The sequence below is a fragment of the Trichomycterus rosablanca genome, chromosome 6, assembly GCF_030014385.1.
Source record: "Trichomycterus rosablanca isolate fTriRos1 chromosome 6, fTriRos1.hap1, whole genome shotgun sequence".
In the NCBI taxonomy this organism is placed as follows: Eukaryota; Metazoa; Chordata; class Actinopteri; order Siluriformes; family Trichomycteridae; genus Trichomycterus; species Trichomycterus rosablanca.
Genome location: NC_085993.1, coordinates 33395598 through 33419478, shown reverse-complemented (window position 1 = coordinate 33419478; position 23881 = coordinate 33395598). Strand labels below are relative to the sequence as shown.

The 23881-nt window shown below is 39.7% G+C and overlaps 1 protein-coding gene across 1 annotated transcript in view; it reads right to left on the bottom strand.

Annotated features, from left to right (window-relative positions):
- Positions 1–23085, bottom strand: part of gulp1b (GULP PTB domain containing engulfment adaptor 1b) — an 89151-nt gene extending 66066 nt beyond the window's left edge. The window contains exon 1 of the mRNA XM_062997709.1: positions 23060–23085. The gene's annotated coding sequence lies outside the window, so the exon portion shown is untranslated. The remainder of the gene's footprint in view (positions 1–23059) is intronic.
- Between the last annotated feature and the right edge of the window lie 796 nt (positions 23086–23881).

The window sequence follows — 23881 nt, the reverse complement described above, 5'->3', positions numbered from 1 at the left end:
ATCTAAGAAGAAGAATTGTTGAGCTGAAACTTAAACTGTGAAGCGTAAACTGTGAGTATTGGCACTTCAGCTTCAGCACTTGGATAGTCTTTTATTTATTGTGACAAAAATTACTATAGAAACTACAAAAAACTTAGACAATACAACAAAACAGAGCATAGCCTTGTAAATCTTAGATATGTTTTATCATTGTGTTTTTCTGCATACCTCTTCCTGTTTTCTCCTCCCAAAAAGGGAAGTCAAGCACACCGGAGGGAAACTGGTGAAAAGTGAGCACAAAATGGGCGCCCTTCCTGGGAGGGGGAGATTATTTAATTTGGTATGTGGCCAGACAGACACTCCCAGTCTGACTTGGCTGCCTCTCTACTTCTTCACTGTGCACATCTGTAGTGCAGGTTATGTAGGTCTAATGCCTTCACTTCTTCATAAGCAGCACTGTTCAAGACACATTTTAAAGCTGATATTATCTATCATTTGTGGAAAAAAATTAAAATGTTGTGGAGACCTCAGTATTGCATGGATACATATTTATGTGGCGTCTAATAAGTAAACTACTTTAATTGCTTAGATATGCTTCTAGCTCTCATTAAACAAACATTTGTTCAGCCTGTAATGTGAATTTCCTTTGGGCCTGACAGTTTTCTAGACCAGGGTTTTTTTTTTCAAGCGACCCACATTTTGTTCATGCAACACAAGCAATGCATCTTACTTTCTATTTCTCTGTACAATCTGGTCCCACTGTGTTATACGAGAGGTAACCTAAAGCCTCCACAAGGGGGTGTTCGTGTTTAGTTTACTTTATTATTATTTTTCTCTGCAACCCATTCTTTTGGCTGAAAATCCCTGTTCTACACTGTCTGCTCTCCACAAAGAAAAACTTGTTGCATCAGCATGATCCAGAAAAGCCGGTGCACCCAAATGGCACACAATACATTTTGAGCTATAACCTCTTTCATTCATTCATTTAATCAGTCAATCATTAATTTATTCATTCATTCAATCAATCATTGTCTGTTTTACCACCATTTCATCCTATTCAGGGCCACATTGGGTGTGATTTACTGGTAAAGGTAGGAAACACCCTGGGCAAGTTTCCAGTCCATCACAGGGCAAACACACACACACACACACACACACCTAGGAGTGCTTTAGGTGGAAACCCACACATGCGGGTAGAACATGCAAACTCCCACCAAGTCACCGTGCCTCCCCTAACCTCTTTTACACAGTCACATTTACCTAGGTATGTAGTAGTAACCGTGTAAAGGAAGACCAAAAGACAAAATGCCAGGTAGATCAACAGCATTTGCCTGGGTTGAGACCTAATACAATTGCTAAGTTCAGATGTACACTAAATATTATGTAATATAATATAATATGTGATCACTGGACCATGGGCGTAGACATTTTTTTGATAAAGCATTGGCAGGCGACACAGTGGCTTGGTGGGTAGCACTGTCGCCTCACAGCGAAAAGGTCATGCGTTCGATTCCCAGGTGGAGCGGTCCGGGTCCTTTCTGTGTGGAGTTTGTTCTCCTCATGTCTGCGTGGGTTTTCTCCAGTAGCCCCGGTTTCCTTCCACAGTCCAAAGACATGCAAGTGAGGTGAACTGGAGATGCTAGATTGTCCATGACTGTGTTTGATATTGAACTTGAACTGATTAATCCTGTGTAACTAGTAACTACCTGTCCTGTCATGAATGTAACCAAAGAGTTAATATGAAGCTGCTATAATACTGTAGTCTTTGTTTTTCTTGGTAAGCTTTCCACATGATTTTGTAGAGTATCTGTGGTAGTCAAAAGAGCATTTGTGAGATCAGGCACTATTAATGCTGGACAAAAAGACCTGGCTGGCAATTTAATTCTAATTCATCTAAAGGTGTTTACTGAATGAGGTCAGGGCTTTGTGCAGGCCACTGGAGTTACTCCACACAGTTTGTCAACATGTCTTTGTGGACCCTGCTTTTATACAACTGCAACACAGAGACTCGGTAATTAAGAGGGTTGTCCACATACCTTTGGTCACCCAGAGTAGGAATGCATTCTGGATACTAATGAATGCAGTTTTAAACACAGAGTGGTATGAGAAGATTTAAGCCTTTTGAATGCCTTCACAAAGAGAAGTTTCTGAACTATCACCCAGATGACTCTATCTACATATCTACTTTCAGTTAATAGCAAGTAATTACAGAGAATCAATGCCTGATCCACAGAAAAAAAACAGGTCTTACAAAGAAGCACAACTGACCTGATTGCTCAAGAGGGCTTGGTTCATACTGAAACCAGAGGACTTCTAGTTAATTTTGGGGATATAAAATGATACTGGATTATTGGACAGCACAATAAGGCTTAATGATGGCACTTATCTTTGTTCCAGTGCACAGAACATTCAATACACATCTCAACAGCTTTAGATATCAATAATTGCATGTGTCTCTACAGAGAAAAAGCCCTTATCTCTCTTTCAGTTGGACTAGCTCAGACTAAGGATCCTAAGGGAGGAGAATCTTTGGCAAAGTCACAAAAGAACATTTTAATTACCCTGCTCATTTGAGTCAATAAGCAAATTAAATAATTTTTATCATTAATCGCAATTTCACTTAGCACCCTTATTCATTGCCACAAAATGAGTTTGATAATTACAGCTTAACAGACTTCTGGTTCAACAAAATATTAGTGCATTAAAAGTTATATAGCTAAATATTCGATTGTATTATTACAATAAATTATACAGCAATTAAGTAAGATTGAAATGTGCAAGAATAAACAAGTGCTGAATCACACTAACATCAATGTTTAAAACTTTTTTAAGTAAATGCATCTAATGGCAACATACACTATATTGCCAAAAGTATTCACTCACCCCTCCAAATAATTGAGTTCAGGTGTTTCAATCACTCCCACGGCCACATGTGTATAAAACCAAGCACCTAGGCATGCAGACTGCTTCTACAAACATTTGTGAAAGAATGGGTCACTCTAGGAGCTCCAGTGAATTCCAGTGTGGTACCGTGATAGGATGCCACCTGTGCAACAAGTCCAGTCGGGAAATTTCCTCGCTACTAAATATTCCAGTCAACTGTCAGTGGTATTATAACAAAGTGGAAGCGATTGAAAACAACAGCAACTGAAAACAGCCATGAAGTGGTAGGCCACGGAAAACGACAGCGCGGGTCAGCGGATGCTGAGGCGCATAGTGTGCAGAGGTAACCAACTTTCTGCAGTCAATCGCTACAGACCTCCAAACTTCATGTGGCCTTCAGATTAGCTCAAGAACAAAGCGTAGAGAGCTTCATGAAATGGGTTTCCATGGCCGAGCAGCTGCATCCAAGCCTTACATCACCAAGCGCAATGCAAAGCGTCGGATGCAGACTCTAGAGCAGTGGAGACGTGTTCTCTGGAGTGACGAATCACGCTTCTCCGTCTGGCAATCCGATGGACGAGTCTGAGTTTGGCGGTTGCCAGGAGAACGGTGCTTGTCTGACTGCATTGTGCCAAGTGTAAAGTTTGGTGTAGGGGGATTATGGTGTGGGGTTGTTTTTCAGGAGTTAGTTCCAGTGAAAGGAACTCCTAATGCTTCAGCATACCAAGAGATTTTGGATCATTTCATGCTCCCAACTTTGTGGGAACAGTTTGGAGATGGCCCCTTTCTGTTCCAACATGAATGCGCACCAGTGCACAAAGCAAGGTCCATAAAGACATGGATGAGTGAGTTCGGTGTGGAAAAACTTGACTGGCATAGAGTCCTGACCTAAACCTGATAGAACACCTTTGGGATTAATTAGTGTGGAGACTGTGAGCCAGGCCTTCTCGTCCAATATCAGTGTCTGATCTCACAAATGCGCTTCTGGAAGAATGGTCAGAAATTCCTATAAACACACTCCTAAACCTTGTGGAAAGCCTTCCCAGAAGAGTTAAAGCTGTTATAGCTGCAAAAGGTGGGCCGACATCAAATGAAACCCTTTGGATTAAGAATGGGATGTCACTCAAGTTCATATGTGTGTGAAGGCAGATGAGCGAATACTTTTGGCAATATAGTGTAATTAGGTTTACATTTAAGTTGCACCTACATTAACTGGTCATTTTATATGATTCACCTACTTAATACACTAAATATGAATGATTCCTTTTGGTTGCTCCCATTAGGAGTCGCCACAGTGGATCATTTCTCTGCGTATTTGATTTAGCAAAGTTTTTACGCACTTACTGATGCTACCCTCCTATTTATCTGTGCTTGGGACCGGCACCATTGGTGCACTGATGTGTCCCCCCATTGGCTAGGTTCTCGTAACGCTGTGTGCCATCTGTTTTGTGTGTGGGATTTAATCCCCCAAAATTCAGACACACATTACTCCACAAAAGCTCACTCTATGGCCAAAAGTATGTGGACACTCCTTCTAATTACTGAGTTCAGCTGTGTTAGCCACATACCAATTCAAATTGGTACATGTTTGTGTTAATTCACCATTCATTCAGGGCAGTTGTATCCCAGTGGATAAGGTACTGGACTAGTAAGCATAAGGTTGCTGGTTCAAACCCCACCACTCCCAGGTTGCCACTGTGGGCCATTGAGCAAGGCCCTTAACCCTCAGTTGCTTAGACTGTATACTGTCACAGTACTGGGTCACTTTGGATAAAAGCGTCTGCTTTCAGCCCTTGTTCGTGTATTTTTTAATCTTTATAGTGTGTCTTAATTTTCATCAAGATTAATAATCCACTGTGTGTTGGCCGAAGCTTGACACACTGAAGGGTACTTTCAACTTCCCCTATATACAGGCAGAGGGCTTTTTAGAACTGACAAGTGATGTCTGGTACCTATCCAACACCAGCTCACTGGGCATCCCATGGACTCTGTAAACATGATCAGCCCTCACATTTGTGATCCACTTTGAAGATAGACAAGTAATGATAGCAAAATTGGGGGGAAAACAATCATCTGAAAAGTTCAGAAGCCTGCATTTGAAAAAGAAATTCAGTAGTAATACTGGTGGTGAACTGACAGTTTTACTGTGTGCCAGTTGCTAGTGCTGAGAAATGTTTGTGGCAAGAAGAAAACAAATAAAAGCATTAAAACACAGTATGCATGACCTGCCAAACCATCACAGGTTGACAGAAAGTAAAGTTCTCTCAGAACTATACTTCAAAACATTTCCTGGGCTGTGTTCTTTGACGACCCATCTTTTCCACTGACGTCCTTGCTAGCATACTTCAGCTGAGGTTTTTTTTAGTAAACAGTAGTGGCTTTGTGTTTACTGTAGCTGCTGTAGACATCCTTTAGTTTTCCATAGACAGCATGGTTTTTTAGCCACTGCCACAGCTTGCTGGTCCTCCGTTTTCTCCTGGTGAGCGTTTGGGTCGCGTTGGGTCATAACTCACTGGTGGACTAGTAGTTGGCAGACTTCACAAGCACTCTTTTGATACTTCTTATGTCTGTTCCTCTGTTTTCTTGTGTTTCTAAGTAATCGCATTTACTGAAATGCTGAGTTCTGTTTCAGGGTGTGACTTATGGATTGGTTTTGTTTTGTCAATTTATTTTGTTTCGTTAGTGACTATTGTTCTTTCTTTTGTTTCCTGGTTAAATATTTCAATATGTCACAGTTGCATACACCACATACACAGGTACTGCACAACATGCAAATGCATAATGCACAATCGGTCTATGTTTGACTGATTTGAATTTGTTTCTAATTATAACATTTTATAAAGATAAAATAGCTGTTTTAAATAGCTGTATCATGATATTGGATTATTAAAGATAATGTAATTTGTATGCACGGTCATAAGCATCTTGGCACTGAGCGCAAACTGTCACTTGGTTACAATTTTTACAGAGTCAGCTTAAAGGCTGAGCAGCTGATTTTTATGCTTCACTAGAAATAAAAGGGTGACTTTAATCAGACATGAGACTCATTCAGAAAGGTGCATAGTTGATGTATTTTTAAAGCATTCAAACACCAGGGTCCAATTAGGAGACTACAAAATCACAGCCAGGTACTGCAGAATGAGTTGACCGAGAGGTGGTGAAGTTCATGCTGAAAATACAAGTAAATTGTCCAGTCTTAAAAAACAATTAAGATCATCATTGTGTGTCTGTGGTGTAAAAAGAGCATTTGTAGGGTCAGGTACTGATGCTGAATGAAAAGACCTGCCCTGCAATCAACATTTTAATTTGTTTTCAATGAGATTGAGGTCAGGCGATTTGAGCATGAGACCACAGCAATGTTGAAACAGGAATGGCCACAAAGTTGGATGAATGTATTTTATATACTTGATCGTTATACATGTGTTAGCTAATTATAAATAAATAAAAAACTTCAACTTAATAATTAGAAGGGGAGTCCATATACATTTGGCCATTTAGTATACACTGATCAGGCATAACATTATGACCACCTCCTGGTTTCTACACTCACTGTCCATTTTATCAGCTCCACGTACCATATAGGAGCACTTTGCAGTTCTACAATTACTGACTGTAGTCCATCAATTTCTCTAAATACCTTTTTAGCCTTCTTTCACCCTGTTCTTCAATGGTCAGGACCCCCACAAATCAGGTATTATTTAGGTGGATCATTCTCAACACTGCAGTGACACTGGCATAGTGGTGGTGTGTTAGTGTGTGTTGTGCTGGTACGAGTGGATCAGACACAGCAATGCTGATGGAGTTTTTAAATACTGTGTCCACTCACTGTCCACTCTATTAGACACTCCTACCTAGTTGGTTCACCTTGTAGATGTAAAGTCAGAGACGATCGCTCATCTATTGCTGCTGTTTGAGTTGGTCATTTTCTAGACCTTCATCAGTGGTCACAGGACGTTGCCCATGGAGCACTGTTGGCTGGAAATTTTTGGTTGGTGGACTATTCTCAGTCCAGCAGGGACAGTGAGGTGTTTAAAAACTCCATCAGCATTGCTGTGTCTGATCCACTCATACCAGCACAACACACCACCACCATGTCAGTATCACTGCAGTGCTGAGAATGACCCACCACCCAAATAATACCTACTCTGTAGTGGTCCTGGGAGAGTCCTGACCATTGAAGAACAGCATAAAAGGGGGCTAACAAAGCATGCAGAGAAACAGACATTTGGGGTTCAATCATTTTAGAGCCAAAAACTAAACAATTGGAAGTGTATCCAAAAAAGTGTAATTTATGTGTTACTTACTCTGTTATTTACTGTTCTGTTGCCTTGTTTGGGGGACCCATTATAACCATGACCAGGGTAAAGCAGTGAAAAAACATGAAAATAAATTGTTTAAAAATTGCTCACTCCCACATTAATTCATTCTACTATTTCAGCAACTCATCTGCATTGTAAATTTTCATTCTGCTCCACACACAGCATGTGGCTGTAACTTCCAACTGCATACAAAATAGTTATTACTTTATAAAATCCTACTGGTTTACCATATGTCTCTAAAGCACAAGGATTTCCCAGCATAACAAGGTTTATAAAGTCAGCTGATGAGGGAAAAATGAGGGAAAACAAACCATTCCACTGTCAAACCCCTTACATTGAAGGTTCAAAGCTATTGCTAATCCTGACTGGAGTAAAGTATTACTTCATCACAGAGTACAGACAGATACACATGCTAGCAAGGTTTAAATATGACACACTCCATAAAACACCACGTGTGATACTAAAGTCAGATCAATGCAAACATACACAAATTAAGCTATACTGTAGTTATTGAATTCAAACCAGAAATTGTAAGTTAAGCATTATTAACTTAACACACACGATTAATTTATTCACTGACTTGTACCTAGATGCAATCAAGAGAGCAGCCAATCCAAATGCATTTTCTCCCCATTTTCCTCCCAATTTAGCGTACTCAATTTCTCTTTTGCTGCTGAGAGATACCAGATTGCATTGCAAGGAGAGCACGTCGCTTTACACGCCTCTTCCGACACGTGTACAGCCCTCCTCTTCTCGCTCCTGCATTCTGCACAGGCGTTTCTTCCGCCAATCAGGGTCCTTACACAGCGTATGAAGACCCACCCAACCACACACAGTCCGGTCCCCACTCTGCAGATAAGGTGGCCAATTAGTATCTGCTGCAGGCATTGCCAATTATGGCCTCCAGATAACGCCCAGCCGACCGGTGGCAACACTGGGTTTCGAACCGAGGAGTTCAGAAACTTTGTGTTGGTGTGCTAGCCACCTGGGCGCTAAATTATACATTTTTATGAATACAAAATATTACTCCCCATAGACAAACCTGCACCCACTCATGGCACGTCACTATGCCATCATCGCTTTGCAATGGTTGGCTACACAGGTGGGTCAGCTTCCTTTAAGGCAGCAGTCTAGTTTGTAGCAGACTAGTCCCTGATATTGCAATCCATGTTGTGATGTTGTCTGCTGAGTCCTTCCATATGTCCTTTCGTAACACTGTCTTAAATGTTGTCATTTAGGTGCCTCATTACTAATGCCCAACAATTTAACGTTTTTTTCATTCGCATAGCGTTCAAGTGCCTTACGTTTACTGCTTAAACTGCACTATGAGGCAGTCCTGGGTGTAATCGAGCGTCTTTATTGTTTGCTGAGTTCATAAAGTAAGAAATAAACTGTACATAGACAAACAATAATGAGCATAATACTTTACTGGCTTGTTCTTTGAGGCGCAGCACAGACTACAGAGAGATTATCATGTGTTTCGAGAAGTACACTTTTCCACTGATTATGGAATCCTCAAGGGGACAAAATGCACTCAATCCATAAACACATACATCAAACATTGTCAGTACACTACACCCCAGAAAAGTCTGTTACACCAGCAATCCTACGACAATTCAGTTGGCAATCGGTTAGTCAAAATGCTATAGATGTCAAAGCAGCTAAAAACACTACTCAGGTAACTGAGTCTGGAAAACTCACAACCAATTCTGTGGACGCAGAGGGGGGGGGGTGTGAAAACACAGACGAGTGAGACAGAGCCTCGCAATGACTCCTGATGTTCTAGTTCACATTCATGAGTGTTATTTAATGACTGATGTGAAATGTGGCACTTTTCTTTAAAAATTATTTTTGAAAAATGAGGTCCATGAAATTAAGCACATTTTCCAGTGAATTTAGTAGGCCCCTACTCATTACAAACCCAAATAACATAACTTGGGCAATGATTACTTTTTGTACCCCACTGCTTGGACTGAAATACAATGATTGCACAGTGTTTTCTTTTGGCACATTCAAAGCATCACACAGTGAAATGTAATACAGATGTGAGTTGATTTCATTTCAAGCTGATCTGTATTCAATGCTTTAGCATTTCATTTTTTAAATGCAAAACTACATGTATTCTTTGTTCTTTTAAGAGGTCGAGTGACATTAAATCCATGCAGTGGATCTTTTAGTTTTCATTATAGCACATATTCAGCATGTGGCTATGGAAAAGCAAAGTCGTATTTTTGTAATGATTGCATTTATATTTGTTACTAATACCTCTCCATCCCTACTACTCACTAAGGAATAAAACAAAAACAGAAGTACAGAATTGCTGTGGTGCCATCATTATCAACAGCCACAAAATGTCATCTGAGACAGAAGAACATCACACTACACCAATAATAAATATATCTGGCTAAGATGAAATGAGAGTTCTTGAACTACTTTCGAAGATAGTCATCCTTGCAGAAGTAATGTTAAACTGAATTTGCAGCAAAGTCTACTAAAAGAGAGTTTCTCATTCATTAGCATATAAAGTGCAAAACATGAGATGGCACACTTGCAGCAAACGTGAACCTTTAACATCTGCAAAAACCCTGTGAATTAGAGAGGGAACTCAGAACCAGCCAGTCACGCTCCTCATGACCTCAATACTGGGAGAAGTGAAACTTACAAATGTCTGAAACAAAAGTGTTAAAAACTCTAAAGACACAAACTGAAAAAATATAAAACTAGAGTAAAGATAAACTTAAGTGTTAAAAATCCTATCAGTACGAGGGCAATTGGGTGGCACAGTGGGGCTGGCTGGGCATCTGCAAAATTGACTAGGTCTATGGGATGGCCAAATCCCAGGGTCTTTCTGTTTTGCACCAAGTGTTTCCCCAAGAAATAAGACCCACAATAACCCTGACCAGGAAAAAGCAGGAGTACAGTGGTACCTTGAAACTTGATGTCACTTGGTTCTGGGAGTGGTGTCGAGTTTAAAAGACATTGAGTTTCAAGGTTTTTTTTTCCATAAGGATGTATGGGAAACCTGTTAATCCATGGTCCCATGGAACTGCATATATTTTAGGTTAATGTAAAAATATGAGGTTAGTTTAAAACCTATACTCTGAAAATAACACAAATATAATATCAAAAATACTGAAATACAATTAAAATCAATAAAAAATACTATATCGCATGTAACTACATGTTTACATCGCACACACGTCAAATTTAAGGGTACAAATTTCTCGATGCAGGGTATGGAGTCTTAAAGATTTCGAGTTTAGGGGACGTTGAGTTACAAGGTATCACTGAATTAGTAACATTGGCACAGACACCTTGTGTATTAGGCCATACCGGAAATTGCCTATAATAAACGATCAGCCATCATTTTCTGAAACTTCTGGCTTTGCACACCTGGATTTGGGCAGTTTATTCTTCACAACATTTTTTGAAGCTGTCAGACTCGATAGTGATCATCGCTCAGCTGTCATCTTTAAAACTTTCCACAGCTGTTTGAGAGGTTTTAGGTAAGGGCATTCAGAGACTTGCACCAAGCCATGCCAGTGTCGTTTTATGACTGTTGTTTTAAAAGCTGAACTGTGTTAAGCCAAAATATTAGGACCAATTGCCTCATATGCTTTTAAAATGAGCTCTGACCCACAGAGACATGAACTTCACAAGACATCTGAAGAAGTCCTGTGGTATCTGGTACCAGGACATTACCAGCAGGTCCTTCAGCTGCTGTATGTGGGATCATCCTACAGTGCATCCAGGTGCTATCGCAAAGCAGCAAAAAAGCCATTCATCAATAAGAAACAAAAGAGGAGACAGTCTGAGGTTTGTAAGAGACTGTAAAAATTTGACTGTAGAAGCCTGGAGTAAGGTCATTATTTCTAATGAGTCTAATTTTCAGCTTGGGCCAACTCCAAGTAATCTTACAGTTAGACAAAGTCCTGGAAAGACCTACAAGTAAAGTGTCTCACAACTACTGTAAAATTTGGTGAAAAAATGGGGATGATCTGGGGGTGCTTCATCAAGGCTGGTTAGTCAGATTGGCATGCATGAATCAAGCCACATAAAAAGTAATCCTGGAAGGGCTTAATCATTATTGGGTGCAAAAAAAGATGACATCAGGATACACTGTAGGATGAGCCACCTCACAATTTATAGAAGTCAAAGGACCTTCTGGTAATTAACCATAGTCAAAGTTAGAAGGGTGGTCATATGATTACATTAACTGCTACTGTATATCCTGAACAAGGTTCCAGTTGTAAAAGGAGCAAGAGTAGCCAGTGAGACTTTTTAAATCTCAGAAGTGTGCTGCAACACCTGAGTGCTTCTCAAAGTACTGTTTGAAGCAGCTCACAATTTGTTCTTTCACAGTGTACCTCAAATCAGATTTAAACAAAAGTGCAAACAGCTGCTGTGGGTGGTTCCATTTCAGAGTGCTATTCTTTCAAGTCTACTCACAGGACCACAGCCTATAACAGACTTTTTAATACTGTTTATACTCAATATTTTGAAGGTTTGTTTTGTGGTGGTGGGGGGGGGTTTGCATATACCTCTAAAAATACATTTACTGATGGCAAGTTTGTGCAGGCATATACACCGATCAACCATAACATTAAAACCACCTCCATGTTTCTACACTCACTGTCCACTTTATCAGCTCCACTTACCATATAGGAGCACTTTGTAGTTCTACAATTACTGACTGTAGTCCATCTGTTTCTCTGCATGCTTTTTTTAGCCCCCTTTCATGTTGTTCTTCAATGGTCAGGACCCCCACAGGACCACTACAGAGTAGGTATTATTTGGGTGGTGGATCATTCTCAGCACAGCAGTGACACTGACATGGTGGTGATGTGTTAGTGCTGGTATGAGTGGATCAGACACAGCAGCACTGCTGCAGTTTTTAAACACCTCACTGTCACTGCTGGATTGAGAATAGTCCACCAACCAAAAATATATCCAGCCAACAGCACCTCGTAGGCAGTGTCCTGTGACCACTGATGAAGGTATAGAAGATGGCCAACTCAAACAGCAGCAATAGATGAGCGATCGTCTCTCACTTTACATCTACAAGGTGGACCAATTAGGTAGGAGAGTGGACAGTGAGTGGACACAGTATTTAAAAACTCCAGCAGCGCTGCTGTGTCTGATCCACTCATACCAGCACAACACACTCTAACACACCACCACCATGTCAGTGTCACTGCAGTGCTGAGAATGATCCACCACCTAAAAAATACCTGCTCTGTAGTGGTCCTGTGGGGGTCCTAACCATTAAAGAACAGGGTGAAAGCAGGCTAAAAAGTATGTAGAGAAACAGATGGACTACAGTCAGTAATTGTAGAACTTCAAAGTGCTTCTATATGGTAAGTGGGGCTGATAAAGTGGACAGTGAGTGTAGAAACAAGGAGGTGGTTTTAATGTTATGGCTGATCGGTCAATAAGTTCAACGGGCATATCTACAATGATCGAATGACTAATGTGTATGTGATAATCTTCTTATTTACAGATTATATGGATTTAATAACCATATAAGAAAACATTTAATTTTAGATTATGCAGCACTCTACTCCCTTCGGTTACAAAATATAAATCTTTAAACATTTTACTCTTTTTTTTTTTTTAACAAAGCACATCTCTCTGACTGCTAATCTCATCCCCCACACAAAATAATGAGAATTATTTAATAGCACACAGAGGGGTTTACCTAACAATCTCTCTGTTTGCAGTAGTCAGAGCATGTTATACATAATGTAACAGGTACACATTTAGGTTATTTCTGATCTTTTAACTGCAGGGAACACAAAGACTTTGCTATGGATTGCTCATGCAACATGGCTTTGGGTTTCAATTGAAAACAGCCTCACAACAAAATTTGTGGTTGATATAAGTTTGCCAAAAAAAAAAGGTCTATCTTTAGGTATCAGTTAAACACTGAACATAAAAGTATTCAGACAATGATCTAAATATCTTTGTAACTTTCTGTGAAGCACTAGCATAAACTCCCATTTGTCATTGCTTAGCTTTCTTGCAATATAAAGCTGCTGTGGTTACTTAAAGACATTGTTGTAGCACCAACAGGCTACAGAAATAAAAAAAAGGGCTGACAAGTACCACAGTCAATACTGCCTAACCTGTCCTGGTTGCAACACTTAGTGAATTGTTCCAAATTGACCCTAGTAGCAAGCAAATTGAGCAAAAGAACAGTTTTGGGAGTTTACTTCACCCTCACTACCTGTCATTTGAAAGACTTAAATAGCGTCAGAATCTAAGGATATGTTTCTAAGTGTAGGGATGGACCCTGTCGCCGGTTGACCACTGTTCCTTCCTTGGACCACTTTTGATAGATACTGACCACTGCAGCTTGGAAACACCCCACAAGAGCTGCAGTTTTGGAGATGCTTTGACCCAGTCGTCTAGCCATCACAATTTGGCCCTTGTCAAACTCGCTCAAATCCTTACGCTCACCCATTTGTCCTGTTTCTAACATCAACTTTGAGAATGAAATGTTCACTTGCTGCCTAATATATCCCACCCACTAACAGGTGCCGTGATGAAGAGATAATCAGTGTTATGCCTCATCGGTGTATGTATTTTACATTTTCAGCATTTAGCAGACACTTTTATCCAAAGCAACTTACAGTACTGTGACACTATAAAATCTAAGCAATTGAGGGTAAAGGGCCTTGCTCAAGGGCCCAACAGCAACCTGGCAGTGGTGAGGTTTGAACCAGCAACCTTCTGTTTACTGGACCACAGCACCTTAACCACTAGGCTACAGCTGCCCCTAAATGTAAATGCCCCTAAATGTATGTAAATGCTATCAACTATACAGATGCTTTTTGTGGGTATATATTTTTAATGCTGTTTTTAAAACTCTTTAAACGCACTAGCATTTTTATTAAAAACACACTCTGTTTACACTCCCTTCTGAGATTTTAGTCTTTAATCAGTGGACACTTTATATCAAAGACTGCTGCTGGGTTTGTGTTTTTGGTTGGTGTACTATTCCCCTCCCAGCATTAAGAATGAATAAAATAAAATAAAAAACACTTTTACACTTAAGTACAAGTAGGGCTGTCGCGGTGACAGAATTTCCCCTTGCGGTATTCAGCCTGTCTCAATATCGCGGTATGCGGTTATATCGCCATTTTTTTGTTGTTTTTGAAAATTACTTAATTGATCTGGATTTTAGAGCTATATAAACAAGCTTTATTGTTAGGCTATGATTCGATATATTATTGCTTTATAATGACAAAGATGAGACGGCTTTAAGACCAATGAAATGCGTGTTTAGGCTATTGTTAAATACAGAACAGAGCAGGGATGCGCGTCTTTTCTCTATTAAAAAAAGGTTTAAATAAGCTTCTAGCCTAGGTTAGATATACACTGTGAAACAAAAAAAAAGTGTTTAGGCTAAATATTTTAAATGCACATCTAATCAAAATATGGTAAAAAAATAGAATAAAGAATAAAGTCTGTAAGAGTTTAAACCTGCGTTATCATGCGCGCTAGACGAACCAACATGTTCACCTGATGTGTTTTAGAGAGGATCTGAGTGGGGTAGTGATGTTCCCCTCGGCACTAAAACCCTCTCTGATGGTGCTCGTTGCATTAATACACTGTAGATGTACTGAACCTGCATGCGACTTTAGAGATCAGAGAAAGTCTAGCCTGGTTATCGCGCCACTATTAACCATCTATTTAGTAGGTATAATTAACATAACAATATATACTACGTTTCAAGTTATTATTCGTTTCAATAAATTTTTATTCAACGAAAAAATGCATTTAAATCATTCCAGCAAGCCAGCAAGAGAGAATCTGCAGGCTGCAATGCTATATTAACCGTCATTAAGTGTTTTAGTTCGCCAAGGCTGTTTAAATATAGTCTAAATTACAAGTATTTATTGAGTGTGAACTCAATTTAATCATTAATAAACTTGCCTATAATTCCTGTTGCGATTGTTTACATTTTAAAACACAAAGCCCGACACTCAGCAGCAACGCATGAGAACAGGTTGCGGGAAAATGTCGCTCCTAGCTCATTTTCATTATGAATTTATTTAACATTTATTACGCACGAATGTAAGCGTATAAAACAAGATGGACCTGCAACAATAAAAAAAAGGAGAAGAAAGAAAGAAAAAATGTGAATATCGCGGTGTTGCGGTTGCTTGGCATGCCCTGCGGTTGGCTGGTCTATACCGCGATATTTCAAAATTGCGGTTAGCGCGACAGCCCTAAGTACAAGTACAACAAACACTTTTATTGCAGTACTGAAAATGTCCCACCACCCAAATAACATTTGTTCATTTTCACTGATAAATGGGGAACAGTCAGTAATTGCAAACCCACAAGTTCATCTGGATGGTAGGTGTAGCTTATAAAATAATCAATGAATTAAGAATATCTGATTGTTCCAGCTAATAAACAGCTTAGTGAGTGTAAATAGAAACATTTTGGAAACAAACACTCAGTGTGTTTGGTTTGTGCTGGCCCAACACCTTTCTTAGACAATTTATGTAGTTTTCTTTTCATTTTTGGAACAGAATACTGACACAAAGAAGAGGTCTAAATCCACACATATATTATTGGAATAAAACCTTTCCTATGACCACTTCAGTCCTCTGACCTATACCACACTGGACCAAACCTGTAGAGCAGGGATGCCCAATACGTCGATCGCACAGTGCACACTGGTAGATCACACCTCCCTCAAACAGGTCAACGTGATTCACATGAAATGTGGCCACTGTTTCTTTAATTTGCGGTTTGGTACCACAGCTACGCCTCAGCCCACCTAAAGCACTGCAAATCTACTGTAGAAAGTTTTCATTCATCAGTAGCCAGTTGCATTTTTCCTCTTGTAACCTACACTGTTTGTGAAGATGAGTGCGCAACCAAGCACAAAGAAAACAAAAACGCTTCTATTCGGGCAATAACACTGCAAAGACTTGGACTCATTCATACTTGGAAAAAGCTGACGGAGAATTTTAACCCTTCAATCTGACATTCATATGAAGTCAAGGGCCTCTGCTGACAATTTTGGAACTTGCTGGCTGAGGTAAAATGTCCAAACATATAAAAATGAATTTTTTGGATGAACCTACTTATGTGAAACAGCCTTTTCCCACATACATTTAATATCTAAATATTAATTAATGTCTAAATATCGGTCCACGCTTACTGATGAACACCTGGCTGACACCATCCAGTGCAAATAATCAGAATAAGGTTAGCGTGATTTTTCAGTCGCTTGCCCTGTAAAGCTGAATATCAATATAGGCAACTGAAGCGATGAGGCGAACCTTTTTAAAAAGCAGATCGCAATGACCTGTCGACTGAAATAGTAGATCCCAATCCACAAAAGGTGGGCACCCCTGCTGTTGCTGTAGAGTAAGCTAAAAAAGTCCACAAAAGAGGACCTATGAACTGACAAATATTAAGAAATATAATATATACAGTGTATCACAAAAGTGAGTACACCCCTCACATTTCTGCAAATATTTTATTATATCTTTTCATGGGACAACACTATAGAAATAAAACTTGGATATAACTTAGAGTAGTCAGTGTACAACTTGTATAGCAGTGTAGATTTACTGTCTTCTGAAAATAACTCAACACACAGCCATTAATGTCTAAATGGCTGGCAACATAAGTGAGTACACCCCACAGTGAACATGTCCAAATTGTGCCCAAAGTGTCAATATTTTGTGTGACCACCATTATTATCCAGCACTGCCTTAACCCTCCTGGGCATGGAATTCACCAGAGCTGCACAGGTTGCTACTGGAATCCTCTTCCACTCCTCCATGATGACATCACGGAGCTGGTGGATGTTAGACACCTTGAACTCCTCCACCTTCCACTTGAGGATGCGCCACAGGTGCTCAATTGGGTTTAGTCCATCACCTTTACCTTCAGCTTCCTCAGCAAGGCAGTTGTCATCTTGGAGGTTGTGTTTGGGGTCGTTATCCTGTTGGAAAACTGCCATGAGGCCCAGTTTTCGAAGGGAGGGGATCATGCTCTGTTTCAGAATGTCACAGTACATGTTGGAATTCATGTTTCCCTCATTGAACTGCAGCTCCCCAGTGCCAGCAACACTCATGCAGCCCAAGACCATGATGCTACCACCACCATGCTTGACTGTAGGCAAGATACAGTTGTCTTGGTACTTCTCACCAGGGCGCCGCCACACATGCTGGACACCATCTGAGCCAAACAAGTTTATTTTGGTCTCGTCAGACCACAGGGCATTCCAGTAATCCATGTTCTTGGACTGCTTGTCTTCAGCAAACTGTTTGCTGGCTTTCTTGTGCGTCAGCTTCCTTCTGGGATGACGACCATGCAGACCGAGTTGATGCAGTGTGCGGCGTATGGTCTGAGCACTGACAGGCTGACCTCCCACGTCTTCAACCTCTGCAGCAATGCTGGCAGCACTCATGTGTCTATTTTTTAAAGCCAACCTCTGGATACGACGCCGAACACGTGGACTCAACTTCTTTGGTCGACCCTGGCGAAGCCTGTTCCGAGTGGAACCTGTCCTGGAAAACCGCTGTATGACCTTGGCCACCATGCTGTAGCTCAGTTTCAGGGTGTTAGCAATCTTCTTATAGCCCAGGCCATCTTTGTGGAGAGCAACAATTCTATTTCTCACATCCTCAGAGAGTTCTTTGCCATGAGGTGCCATGTTGAATATCCAGTGGCCAGTATGAGAGAATTGTACCCAAACACCAAATTTAACATCCCTGCTCCCCATTTACACCTGGGACCTTGACACATGACACCAGAGAGGGACAACGACACATTTGGGCACAATTTGGACATGTTCACTGTGGGGTGTACTCACTTATGTTGCCAGCCATTTAGACATTAATGGCTGTGTGTTGAGTTATTTTCAGAAGACAGTAAATCTACACTGCTATACAAGTTGTACACTGACTACTCTAAGTTATATCCAAGTTTTATTTCTATAGTGTTGTCCCATGAAAAGATATAATCAAATATTTGCAAAAATGTGAGGGGTGTACTCACTTTTGTGATACACTGTATATAATATAATATTAAGTGCTATAATGTTTGCAAGTACATTCTGCATTAAAGTTCTTCATATGGAGGTGCTTTAATAATTTGTACATTTAAGCATTTTAACCATCTTTACCATTGGGGCAGATAAATTTAAAGCTGACAGTATGTACAGATTTAATAAAACTGTAATACTCAACACTGGAACTACTCATTCTGATTTGTTATTGTAGCCTATGCAAATACGTCTGTGTATTATTGTTCATTAGATAACAGTCACATATTTTCAAGAGTACAATTAATTTTATGGCAGTTTAAGATAAGTACACAGTCCAAGTATGCATATAGAAATTATTCATGGGTAATTAAGCACTGGAGCTAAATAGAAAAAAGCACCATCAGATTCGCTACAGTGTTTCAGAAGCATAAATAATATAGACCCCCTGATAGACTTTTTATTTATTTATTATATCAATCCTGATTCTTGTTTACTGTTAAGTCATCAAGACACTCAAAACAGACATTAAAGGTGTGTTTGGGAAAAGAGAAGATTGTCACTGCCAACACTAGCTGCCAAATTTAAGGCCATTAAGCCAACTTGAGATTCGGAAATCTTCCCTTCTCTCATCACATTTGCCCTTTCAAGGACATCCTCACCAAAAATATACACAAACAGACAAAATTTTGTCTAGACCACAGCTGGGGGTTGGAAGCCAAAATCTAGGTCAAAGCATTAAATTTCTACAAAGGAGTAAAATTGCTGAAGGAAGCAGAAAGTTTATTTAACTTTCACCTGTGTATAAACTATAAGACCTCTAAAGCCTAGAGCTGAGATATGAATTCATTTAGCTATTTTGTACAAATAGTAAGATTTTCATAATATGAACCCTAACAACCAACATTCTGACTATAACATATATTTTATCATTGTCTTTATTGTTTACAGAATTAAGTTCACTTCAAAGTGCAACTAACCAGACTTTTTAATTTAAATTAAATAACACTACCCCAATTTTTAAGACGTTGGGACCATGGAAATTATGAAAAATAAAACAGACATCAATGAGTCGCAAATCCTGGCTTGGCACTGTTTTGCTGAAACAAGCAGGGACGTAGATGGAAGCATTTATTGCTTGAAAATGCATAGATAGCCCCACAGCATTACTGGTGTCTTCACAGATGTGCAAGTTACCCATACTACTGGCACTAATATAGAGGTGGACTGGTCAGACCACTGCAAACGTTTTCACTTCAGTGGCATTTCTGGACCTTGTTAATATATAGCTTTGCTTGGTATAGAAAAATGTTAAATTGCACTTGCAGATGCAGCAAGAAATTGTGTTTACTGACAAGGATTTTCTGAAGTATTTTAAGTCCATACAGTTTTATTCATTACAGAGGCATGCAGTGCCATCTGGGTGATTGGAGGTCACTGCTATTCTATATTGTTTTCAGCCTTGCAAGACAACTTAAATGCAGCAAATACAACAGTTACACAAAACAATAAGCAATAAACTGCACCAGAATCATCATTTATAAAGGATTTTGAAACTGAAAACATTTTATATTACAAATGCATAAAAGTTTTAACTGTCAACAACAGCTCTACAATAAAAATCTGGGATATTTTCTCTGTCACTTTGTTTTGCTTGTCTTCATAAGTCAAAAGACGGGAAAATCACTTTAAATTTAGCTAGGTAATTTAAAAATACATACAACCCTATTTCCAAAAAAGTAGTGGCATTTTGTAAAATGCTCTAAAAAGAATATGTGATTGTATTATATTGTTTCTTGAATTCTCTTAAATCTTTATTTAACTGACCAATGAGGAAAGAAAAGATTTCCAAAAGATTTTACAGACAAACCAAACATAAACAATATTTCCTAGCTGTGAACTGAAAATAAGCAGCCTCATGTCTCACTTTAAAGAAAAACCTGGCTACTAAAAATAGAAAAAGGGGACCTAAGACAGAGAAAACTAAGGGTGAGGGGGTAGTCTGTGAATGGTGGAAATTGACCTATGTGAATGGTGGAAATTAGAAATGTAGTCTTTTTTTGCTACTATTGCTCCTCTAACATTTGTTAACAGAAACATTCAGAGCATTTATTTCGCTGTTCTTTTGGCCAACAATTAATCAATGAAGGCAAAGTTTAACGAGCTATTCATACTAAATGAGTTGTTCCTGATGCCAGGCGCAACAGATGCAGCTTCAGGCTCAGCAGCCCTGTCTTCCCATCCCCATATCAACAAACTAGGCTGACTCCAGTCTGTATATTGGATCACAAGCCAATAGTCTTGGAAAACAAGACTGAGATACATTCCAAAGTAAAGGCTGGGTTGCCATAAAATTTGTTGCGCACAATCAAGACCCACAGTGGAAGAAACCTATGGATATACATAATTCGTCCAAAAATCTGCTACTGTTTTTATTTTATTTTTTATTTTTACAATTCTTTAGACAATAATGCTAATTTACTTAAATAGGTGAATGTATATTTGTTATATTTATTTTATTTTATTTATTAACATAAAGAAAGAAATTCCATTCAAGACTTTTACCATTAAAATTAACTTTAAACTGTAAAAGATGGACTTTAGCATTTTAATAGAGGATATCATTTTGCATCAAATAGTGAATTTCACTGTATGCACAATGTTGCATGCATGTCTGCACAGTGTTATAATTTCAGGGTTGCCATGGCCTGGGCTGGTGGTGTGATCTGTGTTTCTAAGGAACCAGCTGTAAAGATCCTTAAGTTTGCTGATGACACCACTGTTGGTGGGCCTCATAGCCAATGGTGATGAGTCTGCCTACAGAAAGAAGCAGCAGCAACCACCTGCTGATCAACAAGCAAAAGACTGTAGAGATGGTGGTGGACTTCAGGTGCAACCCCCCCTCCTTACCCTCCCTCACAATTAATGGCTCTATGGTCTCGATGGTGGAGTCACTTAAGTTCCTGGGCACCACCTTATCCAGAGACCTGAAGTGGGAAAGGAACACACTCTCCATTGCCAAGAGGGCTCAACAGAGAATGTTCTTCCTGAGACAGCTGAGGAAATTCAACCTGCCACAGAGTCTGCTGATCCAGTTTTACACAACAGTCATCGAGTCCATCTTCACATCATCTGCTACCATCTGGTTTGGATCCTCCACATCACAAGAATGAGCCAAACTCCAGCGTATAATCAGGACAGCGGAGAGGATCATTGGATGTAGTCTGCCAACACTCCAGGACATTTACAACAGCAGAGTGCTGAAGCACGCTGGCAAAATTACAGCAGACCCCTCTCATCCTGGACGTCACCTTTTTCAAACACTTCCATCTGACAGAAGACTCAGGGCAATCAAAACAAACACAACCAGACATACTAACAGCTTTTCCCCCAGAGCTGTAACACTTCTTAACCACAGTTGTTCCCTTGGTTAAATACTTGTTAACAGTCTGCGTGCTGCCTGGTCTGTTAAATATGTTACATGTCATATATGTGTATTATTATGTGTACCACCAAAACACATTCCTCGTTTGTGTAACATACGTATGTACATAACATTAAAACCACCTCCTGGTTTCTACACTCACTGTCCATTTTATCAGCACTTTGTAGTTCTACAATTACTGACTGTAGTCCATCTGTTTCTTTACATACCCTGTTCTTCAATGGTCAGGACCTCCACAGGACCACCACAGATCAGGTATTATTTAGGTGCGTGTGTTAGTGTGTGTTGTGCTGGTATGAGTGGATCAGACACAGCAGCACTGCTGGGTTTTTTTTAAATATCATGTCCACTCACTGTTCACTCTATTAGACACTCCTACCTAGTTAGTCCACCTTGTAGATGTAAAGTCAGAGACGATCGCTCATCTATTGCTGCTGTTTGAGTTGGTCATCTTCTAGACCTTCATCAGTGGTCACAGGACGCTGCCTACGGGGCGCTGCTGGCTGGAAGTTTTTGGTTGGTGGACAATTCTCAGTCCAGCAGTGACAGTGAGGTGTTAAAAAACTCCATCAGCATTGCTGTGTCTGATCCACTCATACCGGCACAACACACACTAACACACCACCACCATGTCAGTGTCACTGCAGTGCTGAGAATCATCCACCACCCAAATAATACCTGCTCTGTAGTGGTCCTGTGGGGGCCCTGACAATTGAAGAACAGGGTGAAAGCAGGTTAAAAATGTATGTAGAAAACCAGATGGACTACAGTCAGTAATTGTAGAAATACTTATATTATAGTGCTTCTAAATGGTAGGTGGAGCTGATAAAATGGACAGTGAGAGTAGAAACAAGGTGGTCATAATGTTATGCCTTATCAGTGTATGTATAACGTATGTGAATCAAAATAACGTGATTCTGGTTCTTCTAATTTTCATGGGGCCCAGTAAAAACCTGGCAGCACCCTTGATTGTGAGTATTCGTTTTACTGCAAACAATCCTGCCATATCACATCAGAAAAAATCTGATATTTAGTGGATGAATTCCAAACTGCTTTCTGCTTCATCTATAAGTGCACCTGAGCTGCTTTAAAATAATCAACCTTTATGCGATTATTATTAAATAGTACGGAACTTTACATGCTTAAACACTCTCGTACTTTGGCAGCTGAGTCCTTATAAACAATTAGTAACTGTATTTAGTTTGCAGGTCTGGTATTACGAACACAGCACAAAAATCATCATGTTTTAACCTCTACAGTGTATGTGCTGAACAGTTGTAACTGTCACCTTACTTCTTCAGGTAAATACCCAACTTCGCAACATTGTGAAGCAAATTAAGTTGACAAAAACAAACTCAAAAGCAGGCATGTGTATTATTTTAAACTTTTAAAGCAAAATATGAAAACAATACTCACAGGTAAAGACGCTGTTTTCCGTTCACGCTGCCTCTTTCTGAAGGCATTTGCGCGCTCCCGTCACTGCGCGCTCCCGCTACTCCTCTGCTGACTCGATCCGCTTAAAAAGTTTAATGACGTCACGCAGCCTTTTAAACCAGCGCATTTCTACCACAGAGCACTAAAAACAGCTCTCGACCTGCCTGCATGTAAAAGCGTGGTGTTGTACACAGAGGCTGATTAAATCACACAATACAGACTTAATGGGAACAGAAAAAACATCAGTGAATTATTATGACTGCTTTTTGCTATTTAAATTGGTGGCTTAATCAGCTTTTAGTGATCGAACAAATAAAAATACAAATGAGAATTTAAAGAAATTAGAACATAAAAGGTGTAATCAGTCTTTACACATTCATGACAGGACAGGTACAGCCCCAAATCAGAAAAAGTTGGGACAGTATGGAAAATGCAAATAAAATAAAAATGCAGTGTTCCTTACATTTACTTTAACTTTCATTTGATGGCAGACAGTTTGAACCAGAGATATTTCATGTTTTGTCTGCTCAATTTTATTTCATTTGTTAATAAACCTCCATTACTGCATTTCAGGCCTGCAACACATTCCAAAAAAAGTTGGGACGGGGGCAATTTAGGGATAGTAATGAAATAATGATGTGATTCCAAACAGGTGATGTCAACAGGTGATTGTAATCATGGTTTGGTACAAAAGCAGCATCCAGGACTCTTTGATAAGCAAAGATGGTCAGATGATCTCCAATTTGTCCACAAATGCATGAGAAAATGATTGAAATGTTTAAAAACAATGTACCTCAAAGAAAG